This window comes from Triticum aestivum, chromosome 1D, assembly GCF_018294505.1.
Source record: "Triticum aestivum cultivar Chinese Spring chromosome 1D, IWGSC CS RefSeq v2.1, whole genome shotgun sequence".
Lineage (NCBI taxonomy): Eukaryota > Viridiplantae > Streptophyta > Magnoliopsida > Poales > Poaceae > Triticum > Triticum aestivum.
The window spans coordinates 462,755,028-462,773,053 of NC_057796.1; the positions used below are offsets into that span (position 1 = coordinate 462,755,028).

Genomic DNA, 18,026 nt, shown 5'->3' on the forward strand with positions numbered 1-18,026 from the left:
GTCGCACATCCGCATACCGCAAATTCCGATCCTCAAATCCATACAATTCATGCACGTCGATCATACGGTACAAACTGTCAGAATGCCAAAGTTCAAAACAAAGCAAAGCAAATCATAGTTCAACAAACCTGACATGGCAAAATGAAATCAATGTACGAGCATGACGGATGGTCTCGGATCACCGGCTGGCCGCCTGTTCCGAGCGGAATGCGTCCTGCTCTGCCTACATTCGGGCAGCATCCTCCGCCTGCATCCGGGCTGCCTCCTCCGCCTGCATCCGAGCCACAGCCGCCCTCACCGCCTCATACTTCCTACGGTCGTTGATCTCCATCTTCTTGTCCACAAACCACTTCTTCGCATGCTCATCATAGAGGGTCTCATCCACCAACATGATCCTCGCATCTTCCGCGTCCCGTGCGAGTTGCAACCTCTCCTTCTCAAGCTCTATGTCGCCAAATGTCTTGGCCTTTCGAGCTCCCATTTGATCACCGCTTGTTGCTTGTCCAACTCGATCTTCTCCCTCTCAATTTCCACCACGCCCAACCTCCCCGCGCCGTCGCCGCCTCCCTCTCTCGCTGTCGGCGTTGCCGCAACTTGCGGGCGACGTTCTCCGCCTTGCAAGTCGCCACCGACGGACGAGGCGGACTGCGTCTCCGTTGCGGCGGTGTGGGTCAGGCTGGACGACATCTTCGGCGGTGGATCGGGACCCGAGGTGAGGATTGGGAGTAAGGGTGGAGGCCGGCGAGGGTCCGGACGCGGGAATGGTTGGAGGATGACGGGAGGAGGAGGAAGGATTTGGTGAATTTGGTGCAATTTGAGGTGGGGACGGGCTGTCGGGTCCGACGTGCCGGGCGTGCCCGGTGCATCCGGGCGCCCCATTATCCGTCCCATATTGAATATGGGGGGTGCCGACCAGCCCGGACGTTTGAGGGCCATTTGAGGGGCCCGTCTGGGTCAAAAATCATGACCGGATAGTGACCGGGTGGCCTGCCCGAACGTATGAGGCGGGTTTTAGAGGTCCGTATGTAGATGCTCTGACCGGGCCTCTTCAGTTCAGTGGAAGTCTTCCCAGCACAAACACAGGCAGGGGATCCTTCAAGAAACTGGGTGGGCGAGGTCTTCAATGGAGCCAGCCGTGTAGTTGCCCAAAGGACTGGAGGTTTTTATTGCGAAGGGGCGACGGGACGGGTCACTGCACGGTCACGAGGCGAACGTTCAATCCTTTTACCAGCTCGTGGTATGGGGCAGGCTCGATGGAGATTCCAAACTAGCCATCCATATATTCGACGCGTCTCGTCTAGCCGTTGGGTTGCAGCCGCTCCATCAGTTCTTCTACTTCTATGTAGTTATTAGTATTAGGGTAATATATACTTCTATTATAGTTTCATGTGCAAATACATATGTTTTTGGAGAAAATTTCGGGTAACCTCAGCTTCAGGGAAGCTCGCATAAAAAATACCATATCTTCTGAGTTTTTTAGAAGAAAGATATTTTTAGTTCTCCTACGCAAATCGATGGAGCGGCACATGAAGTTTATGAAAATAAGTACATGAAGTTTTTTACAAGCTACACGACCACTTCTCTTGAAAGACGTGGGCATTTTTTCTTGCGGCAGAACATATCTTTTGATAGACACACATGCATTTGTTGTGATATACATGAACAATTTTTTCTACATACACATACACTTTTTTTTAATGTGCAAACACATGAACTTTCTTTTGATGTACAACTCAGGGCTCTCTAGTCGGCTGTCGTGGCGCTCGTGTCATCCATGCTTCGCCTCTCTACAGTCTTCAAAGTCTCTCAACAACTTCAATTTTTTGCTCCCTCCACCCCGTGTTTCCTTCCCAAAAAAGGACCCACCGTGTTGTGCCCACCGATCTAGCCACGCCTTCACATGTACCAAGACCCTTAATCTCGAGCCACTGTGTTTCTCTTCAATTGGTAGGCACGATCGGGTGGGTGGAAAATGATGGCTTTGATGGGCGTGGTGAACATCCCCGACGTGGTGGTGCTAGAGAACCCCGCCACCTTACTCAAACCCCATCCAATTCGACATATATATTGTATGAGTGTCTTGTTCTGCTTAACAACATCATGTATGCAGTATGCCCGTCCTTCCGTCTATGGCCCTCTTTCCCATGCACTTGTCCCATTCTTATGATCATGCCATGAATATTAAACAAATTTGAAATATGAAGGTGCCCTTACAATCAAGGTTTTTTTTTTTTGCATCCACAAAGGCATTATCCTAACTTAGGACAACCGGACACATGCAATTGCCCTAGTAAAAAGTGTTGTTTCTGCCATAAGGATGAGACAATCAAATATCTTTTCCTTCCAATGCAAGTTTGTGCAAACGACATGTCCAGTCATCAAGGGTGCAACGAGGTTTTAGATGTTCACACTTTTGTTCACCCGGGCTCCAGAGGGTGGCCAGCTTTCTTGGATTTGTTGGTTAAGTATAACACTCTTCTTTTTCGATACCTCAACATCCCGATCCATTACCACAAGCCGCATATTGAGGATTGGAAGGAAATCGATGGAGGATTTGAGTAGGTGATTGTACTTGGAAGGCAAGCTCTTGTTCTATGGTTCTTATGCGGTGTTCATTAGCCTACCAATGTCGACTCTATCTTTTTTTCTAATTGCCTAAAGGGGTGTGGGAAAAGCCTTCACCTCTCCTAGTTCTTTTGGAAAATTGATGGTCCTTAAATTGTATCGTGAAATGATTTTATGTATCATTTCATCAGGAGACCTCCTTTTTCAAACAAAAACCAATAACAATTTCAATTGAATAGCTGGGATTTATCGCAAAAGCTACAATGGCATTACTTCGTCGGTTCAAACCAAGGAATCCGTTAGAAATGTTTTGAAATGGGTATTGTTCTCTCATCGATCAAGGATTGTTATATGAAAAGAAGTGGGGTTTGAAAAGGGGAATGGAATGCTCAAACCGGGACTGCTAGAAGAACGAATTTTCAATAACATAACTTGTGCTCCTAGAATATGGTGTTCCATAAACTCTGGAGACAACAAAAGAAACCCTTTTCTATAAAGGGAAAACTTACTTTTCATAATTTATAGATGTAACCAATGAAATTGAACCTTATAGTTTAGTCAAATTAGTAGATCTTATTAGAACTTTTATCAATAGTTTGTGCATACATTGGTGGTTTTCTTATATATAAGAACTTATGCACCTTCTTCACTTCTTGGCCTGCCGAGACTATGCTCCGAACGCCGCAAGTAGGCGAGCTTGAAGACAATTTCACGGCCACCCCGCACCGCTTGGTTCTCTCTTGAGTTCAATCGAAAAAAGGGAATTGCATGTACGAGAGAACTAAACATGAATCACTAACACGATAGCCTGCATGATTGAGCCGGCGGTTAGAGCGTGAAAATATATTTTCGTCAGATTGGAGATGAAGCCATAGAGGAGGATGAGCCGTGGCCCACAAAAGCGCTAGTCCCGGATGACTTTCAAACCAACTACTAGAGTGTATGCCATAATGATGGCACACTTATTGATGATCCTTACTTCTGACCGTTATTGAAGATCCTCCTCCCGTAAATCCTCAATCTCATCATTCCAGTTTTTCAGATCCCTGGGTAGACATGTTCGTCCGTGGTATGGTAATGTTGGAGTGGTAGATGTATGGTTCCTCTTCGGTTTGCTGGCCCTGCGAAGAATGTAGGGCCGGGCGGCAGAGCTGCAGAGGGTGCGCAAGGAGATGAGTGGCCAAAGTAAGGTGTCCAAGACGACTACAACGAAGGGAACAATACTATGGCGGCACAACTCTTCCCTAGAACGTGCTTACCATGTAGTACCAGCTAGCTAACGGAGCGGCATTTTTTTAGGTGAGATGCCAAGTGGGCTACCTCGTTTCTCTCCCTTTCTTTTGATCCTTTTTGTTTCGCCCATCTTTCATTTGGTTTATACAGTGTTGTGATGGTTGCTTGAGTTGCGACTTGCGACGAGCGAGGTATTTGAGAAGAGTTGTCAAGCCTCAGGGACGTGAAGTTTTCCATCAGCCTCCCATGCCACTAGTCACATTATAGTTTTGGCACAATTGCAAACTGGGCCTTAGTTGATGTTCATGATTTTTTTACTTGTCCACAGTGGGTAACTAACGTCGATGCAGCATCTAGTCATACAATGCCATGCATTTGCTCCCATTTTTCTCCAGCAGTTCGATTGAAACTTTGTTTACAAGGCTTCGTGAAGCAATAAACCTAGTAGTGTTTTTTTTTCGAGAATCTAGACCTATCAGAGTCTGAACCTTTTTTTTTTTGAGGATATCTTTTTCAGAAAAATAAACTAGAATGGCAACACTTTTGTTTTTCGACACTAGTCAATGTGTACGTGCAATGCACGTTAATTTGGAAGTATATTAAGTGCATGCAGATATTAAGTAGGATATTATTTGCATGCTATTATGTGATTAGCACTATATTTCGCATGAAATTAACTGCACGCTAAACGTATTGAGCGCTCGACATTGAAGCAGTCTAGGTCGTTGGATTGACATGATTTGATGGCCGAGATTAATTGAATCTACCCCTCTGGGTCTTTTTATATTGGTATAGGTATATAGATAGAATGACAATATTTTTTTTAGATTTTTTTTAGGGGTGGCAATATTTTTTTTTTGAGAATCGGCATTTTTTTTAGATGTATAGAACTGCAATAGTCAACACTTTCAGCCCACACGCAAAGCTTAGCCTTTTTACACGGGCCGACTTTGTATTCCGCAGTTCATTTATGTCGTTGGCTCAGTTACGCAGTACTCCACAGTCCACACGCAGTCTCCTGCTAATTCCCCACGCACCAACACACACCCGCCGCCGCAGCCGTCGCCGCCAGTACCGACCCCGGAGGGCGGCCGGAAAATGGCCTTGCCAGCGATCCCCGACAAGCTCCTGGTGGACATATTCCTCCGCCTTCCCACCCCAGAGAATCTCATCCGAGCCTCAGCCGCCTGCGTCTCCTTCCGCCGCCTCGTCGCCGACCGATCCTTCCTCAGGCGCTTCCGCAAGCTCCACCCCCCGCCCCTCCTCGGCTTCCTCGACCCAAATTGGCACTGCTTCCACCCCGCCGTCCCGCCTCACCTCTCTGCGCCGGCGGCCAGCGCCGCCGACTTCTCCTTCGACTTCCTCCCCGACTCCTCCCGGGACTGGTCCGTGCTGGATGTCCGCGACGGCCGCGTCCTCCTCAGCAGACCCCTCCGCGCCGGTAAGGGTCTCAATGAGATGGTGGTGTGCAACCTCTTGCACCGGCAGTATCTCCTACTTCCCGAGCTCCCCCATGACCTAGTCGCTTTGTGGATTGACACACTCATGATTGAAGGGCCGCGCTTCAGCGGATCCTACAGAGAGACCTTCCTCGGCCCTCCCGGCGATGACCAGGAGGCAGCTGCTACGGAGGAGACGTCAGAGTGATCTGGATGACGCTGCTCCAAACTAAGCCGATGGCCGCTGTCTTCTCTTCCTGCACAGGGCAATGGCGAGCCATTCCACCCCTGACTTGGAGCGAGTCGTTACCTGGCTTCGTGCCGTCGACATGGATGGTTTCATTCGTGTCGCGCCATTACGCCAATGGTCGCTTCTACTGGATTTCAGGTTCGACTGAAAAATAGTTCGTGCTTGACATCCGGAGGATGGAGTTCTCCATGGCTGACCACCCACCCTGTGTCAGAGGTGTGAGTGATGATGTGGCCATCGCGGAGGCCGGCCAAGGCATGACTGTGATGTTTGTGCCTAAACCTAACACACCTCGCTTTACTTATTCCGTTTGGCGAAACAACGGTGGGAGTTCCACCCAGTGGCAGATGGAGGAGAAGACAATCTCGCTGGATTATGGGTCCTTGCTCATGGGTGCAGTGGGGAGGCACTTGCACCTGTATCGTGGCTTGTTGGTCAAGCCAGGTTACTTCACACAGGACGTCAACACATTCCAGCTTGAGAGGGTGTGTGATGCATCATCACCCAAACAGTCACATATATATTGCAACTTCCCACCATCGTTATTATCGTCACCAACAGTGTCAAGTGGTAACTTTCTGTTGCATGCCAGTTACTTCTTTCCCTTCATGACTATCACTATCACTATCACACAATTTGTCTCATGCTTGCCAGCCCATTATTGTAATCATAGTTATTGTTTACACGCTTTAGCGAGTGTACTTTTCTGTGCTTGTGCAAAAGCCGATCAATCTAATTGTTATTTATCTGTTTCTCTATTCTGTTTGCCATTTTAAGGTAATTAGACAAATTGAATAAATGGCTTTGCAAACTAGGAGTAGCATTTTAGTGGTGTCATGAAACTGCGAAAAACACTAAATTACAACAACTATTTTGTTTTTTTATGCCCAAGCTAATGAACAAGGAGCAGGTACAATTCTAAATTAGGACGTTGCAAAATCACCTTAGAAACATTTATTTCAGTCGACCAAGACTTATCATTTCTACTAATTCTCAGCTAAAAGAAATGTCCACTATAATTCTTATTTGGTGACCACTTCACCCATAAATTTATCTCAGTAGATTGATTTCATATGAAAATATATCCGAGGTTCAAAAGTCTTATTTGGTCTCTGGTATGAAATTTTGATTATTCTTGATAGTAATTTTTAAATAAAATATATAATTACAAAATATTTTGCTAGACAAATCAAACTATATTTTGAAATTTTAAATAAACTATAACTTTTTTGCGCCTTATAATGCATATTTCAGTAGGAATTTTGCAAAGCAACCGAACTGAGATTGGTAGTACTTCTGTGTTATGTATCGAGATAGATGAAGCGATACCTTTGGCATTCCTTTAATCCTTTGTGCAACATGCAATGTTCTCTTTTGGTCCATTATATCTGAAAACCTTGTCACTTAGCAATATCCTTTCAACATGTCCTATCATTCATAAACGAAGCTCTTATCAAAGTCATCAAGTTAATCTATGCAACCTACTGAAATTTTTTGTCAGAATTAATGCACTTGTCTTAGAGAAGCATTGTTCTAAATTTTGGCATCCTTTCCTGCACATTTTTTTATTTCCTTAGAAATCCCAAATTGTTTTCGGTTCACACCTGTTTATATCTCTCTTATTTCATCCGTAGTTAGAGCATCTTCAACCATAATGGCCTATTTTGACACCCCCCCCCCCCCCCCCCACACACACACACATGTACACACCCCTCAATATGTCTGCAGATACATACGAATGTGTCCGAGCCGGCCGGCCCCCATTAACCTCAATTCCATACAAAAGCATGGAACCTAGATTTGATCATACATAGTTCATACACAGTGGGGACAAAAAAGAACTACAAACTACATAAGAAAGGAAAATTGCAATTGAACAACTACAAACTACCCTACTCGTCGTGGGAGGAGAGCTCGATTACCCCCTTATCGGAGCTGTCGGCCTCATGGTCGTTGGCGGCGGGGCGACTCGAGGGCTTCTCCTCGTCGTCGACATCCTCCACGAAGAGCTGCTCCCACTTGACATCACAGAGGTGTCTCATGCGGCAGTTCGCCGCCACCAACCACTCGTCCTCCAGGGACGCGAGGATGGCATGGTTCTCAGTGAAGAGGTCGGGGCCGGCCTCGAGCTCGGTGAAGGCGAGGTGGTTGCATCTACGCACTCGGCCTCGAGCGGCGCCTCGGGATTGCTCCTCTGCTTCCTCCACCATGAGGAGGCGATGCCCTCGCCCCTAGCCACGCCGTCGGTCACCTCGAACCCGATGGCGGGGCCAACCTCCATGCCCCCCTCCGAGCTTGGCTCTGCAGAGGTCGGAGGTTGTCCGACCGCAATGCAGGCCGTGCGTCACGCGTAGTTGTTGCCTCCTTGGCAGTGAGCTCTGCGCGGCGCTCCAGGCACTGCAGAGTGAGCATCTTGTAGTGGCGACCTCGAGGATCATGGTGGATGATGGGCTCGCATGGGATGGCGCATTGGCGACACGGATGGGAGGGGAAAAGGATGGTAATTAATGTGGGCGGCTAGGGTTTGGCCCTCGTTGTGTGGCTTTAATAGCCGGGGCTAGGCTCCTTGGGCAGCACAGTTGCGCCATGAATGTGGGCAGGCAAACCAGTGAGCTTCGGGGCAGACTGCTGGGTCTTCCGTGGGTCTGGACTGTCAGTCGCGAACGCATCTGGGCAACTCCAAATCAGCCACACATATGGGCTGGGGTTGGGGGTTGCTGGACAGCCCAGCCCAAGCAGATGGGGGTCAGGTTGGTGATTCTCTAAGTTAAGGCTCCACACGCAAAACAAATTCACGCATAATGATTTACAGCGGTACTTGTTGGCCGTGCACTTTTGTGATTCACACTGTCACTAGTCTGTGAAATCAATCCTTTCTGGTATTAAACTCTGATCATTATACAACCAATATATCATCTTGTTTAGTGTAGTGTTGCGATGGAACCTTACGACTCTTCTGCCGGATTGCTGTTGCTGCTTTCTGTGTGGAAATGGTTTTTTTTCTCCTTTAATGATCTTCCTGGCCTTTATGTATATGCTCCCTCTTTAATTTCCTTCTGAGTTCTGGACCCACACCCTTCCTTTGAAACATAGAAACACACAAATTTAAGATCACTACAATATTGCCCTGGTTGCAGCATGATTGAACTTGACTGTACTAGTAACATTAACAAGATTTTTTTACAGAACTTGGTTGAATTTTGTGAGTACTTGATAGCTGCATTTGATTTTGGTTTCTCTCTTCATAAGTTGCCTGCAACTTTCTAAAATCTCAGTCACATTACCAAACTTTTCAATCAACATCCAATCATACTCATCTGAAGGTAACTTCATATATAACCTAGCTACAGAGTAGAGATAATAGTTGCAGACCATAAATGAGAGTATGCTCAATCTTAGTAGTGCGCAACATCAAGCGAAACTGTTCAGACAACCGAAAGTTAGCAATAACTCCATTTAATGATGTATCCTTGTGCGTGCAGGCACACCCGATGCTGACGTCCAGGGAGCGGGTGATGATATGCTGGTGCCTGAACTAGGAGAAGCTGGCCCTGGAGGCGTGCAGGAACCTGTCCTCGCATCGGCCACCCAAGTCCCAAACCCCTTGTTGGTCGTCGACGACGATGCGGAGGCGGGTCGTGGTGGGGCGAGGAGACGGAAGCGCTTGGGCTGGGGCTGGGGCTGGACCTGCCGAGGGTGCAGGGGTGGTGAGGGCTTGTGAGGAGATGAGGGAGCAGAGCAGTAGTACCAAGGCGTCCATGATGTGGTAGGGGCTGCTGGTTAGATGGAGATGTGGAGTGACTTTGATCCTATTTGTAAAGCTTATCTGTTTGATTAGTGTCGTGTTAATCGCTCGCTGGTTACCAAGAGCCTGTTCAGCGTTGCCCCTGCTTACTCTTTGTCCTGAATTCTGTGCCCTATAATTACATGTTATCTCTTTTCCGAGCCCTATTTCTAGGCTCACAATGTTTATTCTCCAATGGAAAAAAAATTTGTTCCTCTAAACATAGATTGACATATCTAACTAACAGGCAGGTCGAACTCCTTTTATCACTCAACTCGCTCCTCCAAAATCACATAACAGTTACCATTCTCAGATTTTCCAGGCACACTTCCTCTTTACCTAAACTAGTAGAACGTCCGTGCGTTGTCATGGGATTTATATTAATTTTTTTCACACCTATGAATACAATGCATATTAAATTTCACACATATAGATTTTTATCTGATTGCGCATATAATGTATATCATATTTCATATGTCTAGAAAAGATAGCCTGCAACAACTGGAAAATAATTGAAATCCACTTCACCTCAAATGTAACTTCACGATGTATACATAAAGAGCAATGATCCACATATAATATAAACTAAGATCAACTTGATGCACTTCAGATATTCCTGTACAAGGTCAGGAATGTTGTTTTTAGCTTCATTTGAATGGTACTTCAACAAGTATAATAAAAATTTATTTCTCAACTCATAACCATCCCGCACAAGCAATATATATATAATCAATACGAAGATTTAGTTAAGTTAACGTATACCTATAGATTTCTCGTGCACATATGCAATCTACATTTTTATCAATAAATCACTCAACATCTTCATCTTTCTCCACCAACTATCTCCACAACCCCGGTCCATGTTCGCCGCCTCAATTAGTAACAGATCCGGCTCCCAATCCCTCCTTCCACCTCCATCAACACACACTTTGAATTTCAAACAAGTAACTATGCACTTCTGCTATATTTCACACCAAAGCTCTCTCTCTCTCTCTCTCTCTCATTTTAATATGCAATCTCCCTCCTTATATCCTCTCTTTCACACCCTATATATTTCTCTCTTGCTCCCCCACTCTGTCTACCACACTCCATCTCTCTCTCTCTCTCTCCATATATATGTATGTATATATATATATATATATATATATATATATATATGTATGTATGTGTGTATATATATATATATCTTTCTCTCTCTCTCATTTTAATATGCAATCTCCCTCCTTATATCCTCTCTTTCACACCCTATATATTTCTCTCTCGCTCCCCCACTCTGTCTACCACACTCCATCTCTCTCTCTCTCTCTCTCTCTCTCTCTCTCTCTCTCTCATTTTAATATGCAATCTCCCTCCTTATATCCTCTCTTTCACACCCTATATATTTCTCTCTCGCTCCCCCACTCTGTCTACCACACTCCATCTCTCTCTCTCTCTCTCTCTCTCTCTCTCTCACTCACTAGGTGCCTCTCTCTGTCTCTCTCTCTCACACACACACAAACACACACATGTCTCTGTCCCTTTCCCTCTCCCAACTTAATTTTTGCTCAACTTAATTTTGCCCAGTGTTGTGCAGCATGTATACATTGCCCTGAAAATCCCCGTTGCCCTGCATGTCCGATCAGTCCAAGACCCCGGAACTGGCATCGGGAAAATCCCCTTCAAGCCTTACAATCCCTCAAACTTCTGAAAGCATCTATTGGGTTGTTCGGAGGAGGTGAACGAGCAATAGAGGATGCAAACAGGTGAAAAGAGGGCCGGGGGGGGGGCACCTGTCGAGCGGCTATTGGAGAGCGACAGGGCAATGTTGTTCACAAGAACCGCCTCTCACCCTGCACGTTGACTCCTTTTGACCGGCGTGGTGTGCTCCCTTCGCTACCACTAACCAGACGTGCAATTTTAGAAATTTCGAAAGGTGGCAGATGAATATCATTTGGGAAATGCCATCAATAGTACCGTGAAACCTCTCTCTCTTGGGGATCTTAGAATCAAAGTTTGACTGCATATTTAACTAGCAAAATCAAAATGTTAAGGCATATCATAAAAAATATTTGTTGAATCCGTATTTAAATGTACTCGCTCTGTTTATAAATACAGGTCTTTTTAGAGATTTCGATAGTAGTTGCATACAGATGTATGTAGACATATTTTAGAGTGTAGATAGACTCATTTTGCTCTGTATGTAGTCCACATTGAAATCTCTAAAAAGACTTATATTTAGAGATGGAGGGAGTAATATTTACTGAATTTTTGTTGTTGCTATGTATAAATTATATTTATTAGTTAAATTCACTGTAGAAATATGACCAGTAACCTGGACGAAGGTAGTACCACGACACCGCTGATCTACCACCTCCCAACGTGATCACCCCCACCCCCCACCACTCCCCTTTTTCTCCATTCGCTACTCCCGCAATGAAAAGGGACATGTACATCATTGTTTCGTGTCGATGGTGGCAGCTGCGTTTTTTAGTAAGGTTTTGATCCTTAGTTGTCTGTGGTGTGGTGATGGAGCTATTGTCGAACAGGGAGCAAGTCTTCCCTCCCTCATTCTCGCTCTGATGGTATTTTGTGTTGTTGGGAGTCGATTCCCTTGATCTGGTTCTTTGAGTTGGGTTTTTTATTTCGTAGGTTTGTCTTAGAGGCACTGTCCTGCAGAGCAGATGGCATGACTGTGTGTTCTGGTCCTCTAGCTTCAGTTTCGACCGATAAATGTTGGCTAACTTCGAGCTCATCATAGACTGTGTAGGAGTTGTGTTCCTTAACTTGTTCGGGCTATACAACGTGGTGATTAACTGATTATCAAGTTGAAAAATTGAGTGAATCAATGAATTGACCAACATGTAGAGCAAAAAGAAGCAAACCTACGATCTCCATGGTTGACGAGCCCGATGGCCACATTGTCTCCTTTCGTGCTACCGCACCGAAAAACTTCATGTCGGTGTTGGAGACGGTGTATCTTAAAGAATAATACCAATGCAACTAATTAATTATTCCTTACAAAAAATCCATTGTTTTGATTTAGTTTTAGTTTTTATTTCATTTATTTTCTTCTTAATGGGTAATACCAATGCCACTAATTCGTTATTCCTTAGAAAAATTCATTATTCCATAGGAAATTTCATTATTTTGATTTTTTTAGTTTTTATTTAATTTTCTTTATCTTGAAGAGAAATACTAATGTCACTAATTCATTCTTCCTTATAAAAAATCATTATTTTGATTATTTTGATTTTTATTTCATTTTATTTCTTCATTAGGGTAATATCAATGCCACTAATTTATTTCTCCTTATAAAACTATTTTTTAAAGAAAATTCAGTAATAGACGCTTATTCTTGCATATTTGAAAATGCGTACTGTAAATTACGTGCAAAAAACTTCATTAAGTGTTTTCATATTTTTATTTTATTATTTTGGGAAGAGTGATATCAATGGCACTAATTCATTCTTCCCTAGAAAAAATTATCAATTTGATTTTGTTTTAGTTTCTTATGTCATTCTCATTCTTTTTTAAGGCTAATACAATGCCACTAATCCATTCCTTCTTAGGAAACTTGTTATTTTGAGAAAACTCCAATATATATGCTTATTCTTGCATATTAAAAAGAAAACATAATTTCTATGTAAACCATGTGCAAATTTTCATTACTTGTTTTATTTGTTTTTTATTTATTCTCTATGGCTAATACAAATGCCACTAATTGATTCTTCTTAGAAAACTTATTTAGATTTTCCTTTAATTTTTCTATTTTATTCTTTAAGAATAATACCAATGACACTAATTTATTGTTTTTTGGAGAACTTGCTTTTTTGGAAATTCCATTTTATATGTTATCCTTGCATATTATAAAAAACTCAATTTTCTTGCAAATTGTGGGCAAATTGTGTTATTATTGTTTAAAACATTTTTTTAATAATACCAATTCCACTAATTCATTCTTTCTTTGAAAACTTAATTATTTTGACTTTTGACTTTTTATTTTAGTTTATTCTTCTTTAAGGGTAACGCCAATGCTACTAATATATATCCTTTCCTAGCTACAGAATAACTAGGACAGGGCAGACGATTTCGAAACTACATGTTGGAAAAGTGGCAGCATACTATGACTAATGCATGCTCCCAAACCACCGGCATATGAGGATGCAGTTCACCGTGAGTTTCTCGGTGACCATTGAGAACAAAATTAACGAACTGCGGACACACACATTCACTAATGAATCTAGATTATTATCCTGTGATCGAAGCAAATGCCATACCAGTTAACGATTAAACACATACTAGTAGCATGCCCAAAATGCCAATTTCGCATGCGTTGAAATTGCAATTCAATTCCATCATTACTCAATCCAGATTACTATCCTATGTCGAAGCAAATGCCATCCTAGAAAATGCATAACAACATTACTCAACCCAAATTACTATCCTATGTCAAGGCAAATGCCATCCCAGAAAATGATTAAACACAACTAGCATGTCCAAAATCCCAGAAAATCCCAATTTTGGACATGCGCGAAAACTGCAATTTGAATCTGATTCGGTTGTCTCACATATAGCATGTCCAAGATCAACATTACACTACCTACAACATTTCGTCCAGAAATTAATTTAACACAGGTTTGTAGCATGCAGGAGAGTAATCTGAGCCAACTGCACTCATATCAAAAGGTTGCATCATATATCGATGAACAATAAGAGACTGATAGGAGCTCGTTTTCGATCAGCAATCCAACTGGAATCAAAAGGTCCAGATCATGTACGCTGGTTCTATATACTTGTATCTTCAATAGAATGATTCGAAAGAAGCAGTGGGAACACCACACATAATGACATAAGGCAGAAGGTCACCAAATATTCTGGATAAACAGGGACAACAAACAAACTGTGCCTGGTCGATCAGTCGCAGATAAACCAGCATGTAGGAGGATTACCAAACACAGCCTAAATGTTGCTACGCCACATAGAAGAAAACACGGTTCACAAACCGGGGATGCAAGCTTGCTAGGATCCGAACAGAAAAATGGCATCACAGAACATTTGATTACTACTAAAACACATAGTAGTAGCACGTCCAAATTCCTAATTTTGTCATGCGGATGCGATTCGATTCCATCGACCACGAACATGATGCAGCTACGACATCTGAACTAGTACGATACATGAATCTAATTAAGATATATAGCTCATCCGATTCGATCATTTGTCCCACAGATAAGATAAGATGCAGATCAACATGATTACAATACTACATTGATTACCCCAAATTGATTTGATGAAGCTAAGATTGATAGCCACGGCCGTCCAGGAATTAATTGAGCACAAATAGAAGAGCATGGCAGCAGATAAATCTGACGAAGAGACTGAACTGAAACCACAGGTCGATCTGGTCTGGATGGTAAATTAAAAGACCGATAAGGAGAGCATGGCTTGATCGATGAGGTGAAGCAGTCAATCGGATGCTAGATAGAAGCCCCCCTGCAGCAAGCGAACAAATGGATTCGAACCGTGTGTCAGATCCATCCATGGATTCATTCATCATTTTCATCAAGGACTAGGAGGAAGAAGAAGAAAAAAGAGCAAGTTTGGGCAGACCTCGGAGATGTAGGCGTGGTCGTCGCAGAACTCGGCGAGGCTGGCGAGCCTCTTGGGCTCCATGAAGCGGGAGAGGACGGTGACGGCGACGTCGATGTGCTTCACGGCGAGGCTCGCGATCCTGCACGCGCGGTACAGGTAGTCGAGCGACTTGTTCACGTCGCCGCCCCGCCGCCTCTGGCTGCCTGACGGGGCTTGCTGGAGCCGGGCTTGGCGGTGGCGGTGGCGTCCGGGTCGTCGGAGAGGTCGACCTTGGCGAGGGCCTCGATGGCGGCCGCGACCGGGTTCGGGTCGTCGTCCCTGTCGGGGCTGCTGTCGGGCGAGGAGGAGTCGGGGGTCTTGCCGGGGACGGGGGCCTTGCCGCCGGCGAGGCACTCGACGCAGCGCGGGAGGAGGTGCTCCTCCAGCAGCTTGATGGCCAAGACGGCGGCCATGACGCGGTCGAGGGCCTGGGCCTGGGACCTGGGGCGGGCCGGGAACTGCTGCGCGAGCAGCGCGTCGTGGAGCTGCTCGTCGGGCATGACTGCGAAAGCCAGGTTGGGCGGGGCGAAGCGAACGCCCTTCTTGACGGCGATCTCGACGCAGGCCGTGAGCATGCGGGCGCCGGCCTCCAGGCCGATGTAGTAGACCTCGAAGAGGTTGGACGCGAGCCCCCCGAGCTTGGCGTCGCCGTTCGCCTCCGCGTCGGCGTCGGCCTGGAGGTCCTGCAGGCGGTGCTGGAGCTGCAGGAGGCGGTCGCGCTACGCCCGCACCGTCTTGGCGGCCAGCATGGCCTGCATGAGGACGGATCCGATGTCCTTCTTGCTCCCCTTCTCTGCCATGGCCGCGCTCTCTCTCTCTCTCTCTCTTGCTCACTCTGAGGCCGGCCGGAGGTGGGTCTTGTTGGGAAGGAAGACAAGAGAAAGGTTGGAGCTTTAGACGACGAGCTAGGCACGTGTCGAGCGTCTATTGAAGAGGGCGGAGGATCCTGCTGGGTGGGCCAACGTTCGACAGCTTTTGACCGGGGTCATGCTCATCCATCCGCGACCAAGCAAAGGTGGTTTTCGAAATTTGAAAATGCTACTCCATACAATCAATCATTGGTTCCAAGCAAGGTGCCATGTTTTTTGTAACAAAATTTGGATCTACACGATTCTCGAAAAAAATCTACATTCATCTTGGCGCAAAAAAAAAACATCCGCCAAAAGAGACACACCTAGGGCATATCGAGTGGCCTGTTCAAGAGGACGAAGACGGACCAAATTAGAAACGACACGGGCTTTGGCTTACGTCCCTCCTAGCACTGAATCCTTTGGGTTTTGACCGCGCAAGGTTGCAAGTGATCCTTGTTCCGTTGCAGAAGTAGCCAAAAATATATGTCTCCTACTCCACCACCTCTAGACTCCACCACGCCATCGAGATCAATGGACGATCAAGGTGAAGTATGGTTCTAGGGTGGCCGACGCGACAACGGGGGGTGTCAGATGGGAAGAGGTAAATCAGATCGGGCCCAGGGGCACAATTATGACTGGTACCACGAAGCTTCAGAAGGATCTTAGCAAAACTCTGGTAATTTTGGTCCAGATCCCATCAACGAGCAATGCGACAAGATGGCCTATGAGGTTCAAGGAGAGTAGTGCACTAGAATTAATGATGCTCGTGTCGGCGGTCATATTCTCGGACCGCAACAAAGCAACTGGTGTCGCAGAGGAACCTTCAAGCTCCTTCTCAAGATAAGTTCAACCATTGCATGAACTATGGTGTTCATGGACACTTACCTGTTGATTACCCTATGATTAGGTGTAAGCAATGTAGTAACCTTGGTCATATTACTCAGATTTGTCACACAATCATGCGTTAAGAATGCATTGGGTTGTTTGCGGGATACGGCTCTTGGATAAGGTCTCTTGGCCCAGTATTCTTATATTTCTCTGACTATAGTACTTCAAAAAAGTTAAGGGACGATATAGTAGTGTGGTTATCACTGTTAGTGAGGGAGTGCTACTTCTAGAGCTATTGAGCATGAGTTTAAAGTTTTTTTTTGTTTCTGGATGTAGGTACATTACTAGGACTATCAGTTTCACTTAGTTTAGTTGAGATTCCCAATCTTAGGATAGTATAGTGTGCCTAATATTTAGGATAGCACATGGAATTGGAATCTAGAAAATCAGTGGTTCGTTGGTCCCATTGAATGAATGATGTGGGTGCATCATGTCCCTTAACAAAGCTTGGCTACATGTCAGGAATGTTCCAACTGATTAATGGTGTGAGCAGAATGTGGCCTATGTTGGATCTTTGGTTGGTGTAACTTTAGAGTTGGACCCTACTACTTTTAAAAAACCTGAGTATGCCAGGATACTTTTGGGCTGCAGAGTCTCTAGTATAATAATGTGAAGTTAAACAAAGTTCAATGTTTTGATATTATGATGTGGTGTTCTTTAGTTGTGATGTGCGAACATCGACTGCATATCACTTCACCGTAAGGGCCTAGAGAAGAGCTATATGCGATTAGTTTATCTATGATGGGTGGTTGGAGTGACAGAAATTACCAATCCCTAAGTTTATGAACTGTTGCATAAGGGGCTATTGGAACCCTAAAGTTTAATGCTATGGTCAGATGTTATCTTAATTACTCCTTTGTATTTGTGCATGCTTGCCTAGAGGGTATAATCATAAATATGTTTTTGTTCAAGTAAGAACAACACATTATTATAGGTTCCACCGCACAACAATTAATGTTATGGATTTTTTACACGTTTAACATTTTCAGTTATACATGGTTAACATCTTCTTTAATATATGTTTTAATGTCTACTTTTCTTCATACACATTCTACATTTTTTGCATACATCATGAACATTTGTTTATACATGTTTAACATTTTTTAATACCCCCTCCGTCCCAAAACATGATTAATATATATTTTTTCAAATATATTTTAGATTTCAATTTTTCTTCAATACATGTCTATATTTTTCATACACATTTGTACGTTTTTGGATTTAACATAAACATTTTTTATACATGTTTAACATTTTTCACATACACGATTAATATTTTTTTTGAAAATATGTTTTGACATCTATTTTTCATCCATATTATACCTTTTTAAATACATATGAAATATTTACACCCAAAAATTGAAAATGAGAACATTTCCCGAAATCATGAACACTTTTTTGAAAAC

The 18,026-nt window shown here is 44.3% G+C and overlaps 1 pseudogene; it reads right to left on the reverse strand.

Annotated features, from left to right (window-relative positions):
• Positions 1-14,812: 14,812 nt before the first annotated feature.
• On the reverse strand, positions 14,813-15,764 carry LOC123160643 (uncharacterized; annotated as a pseudogene).
• Between the last annotated feature and the right edge of the window lie 2,262 nt (positions 15,765-18,026).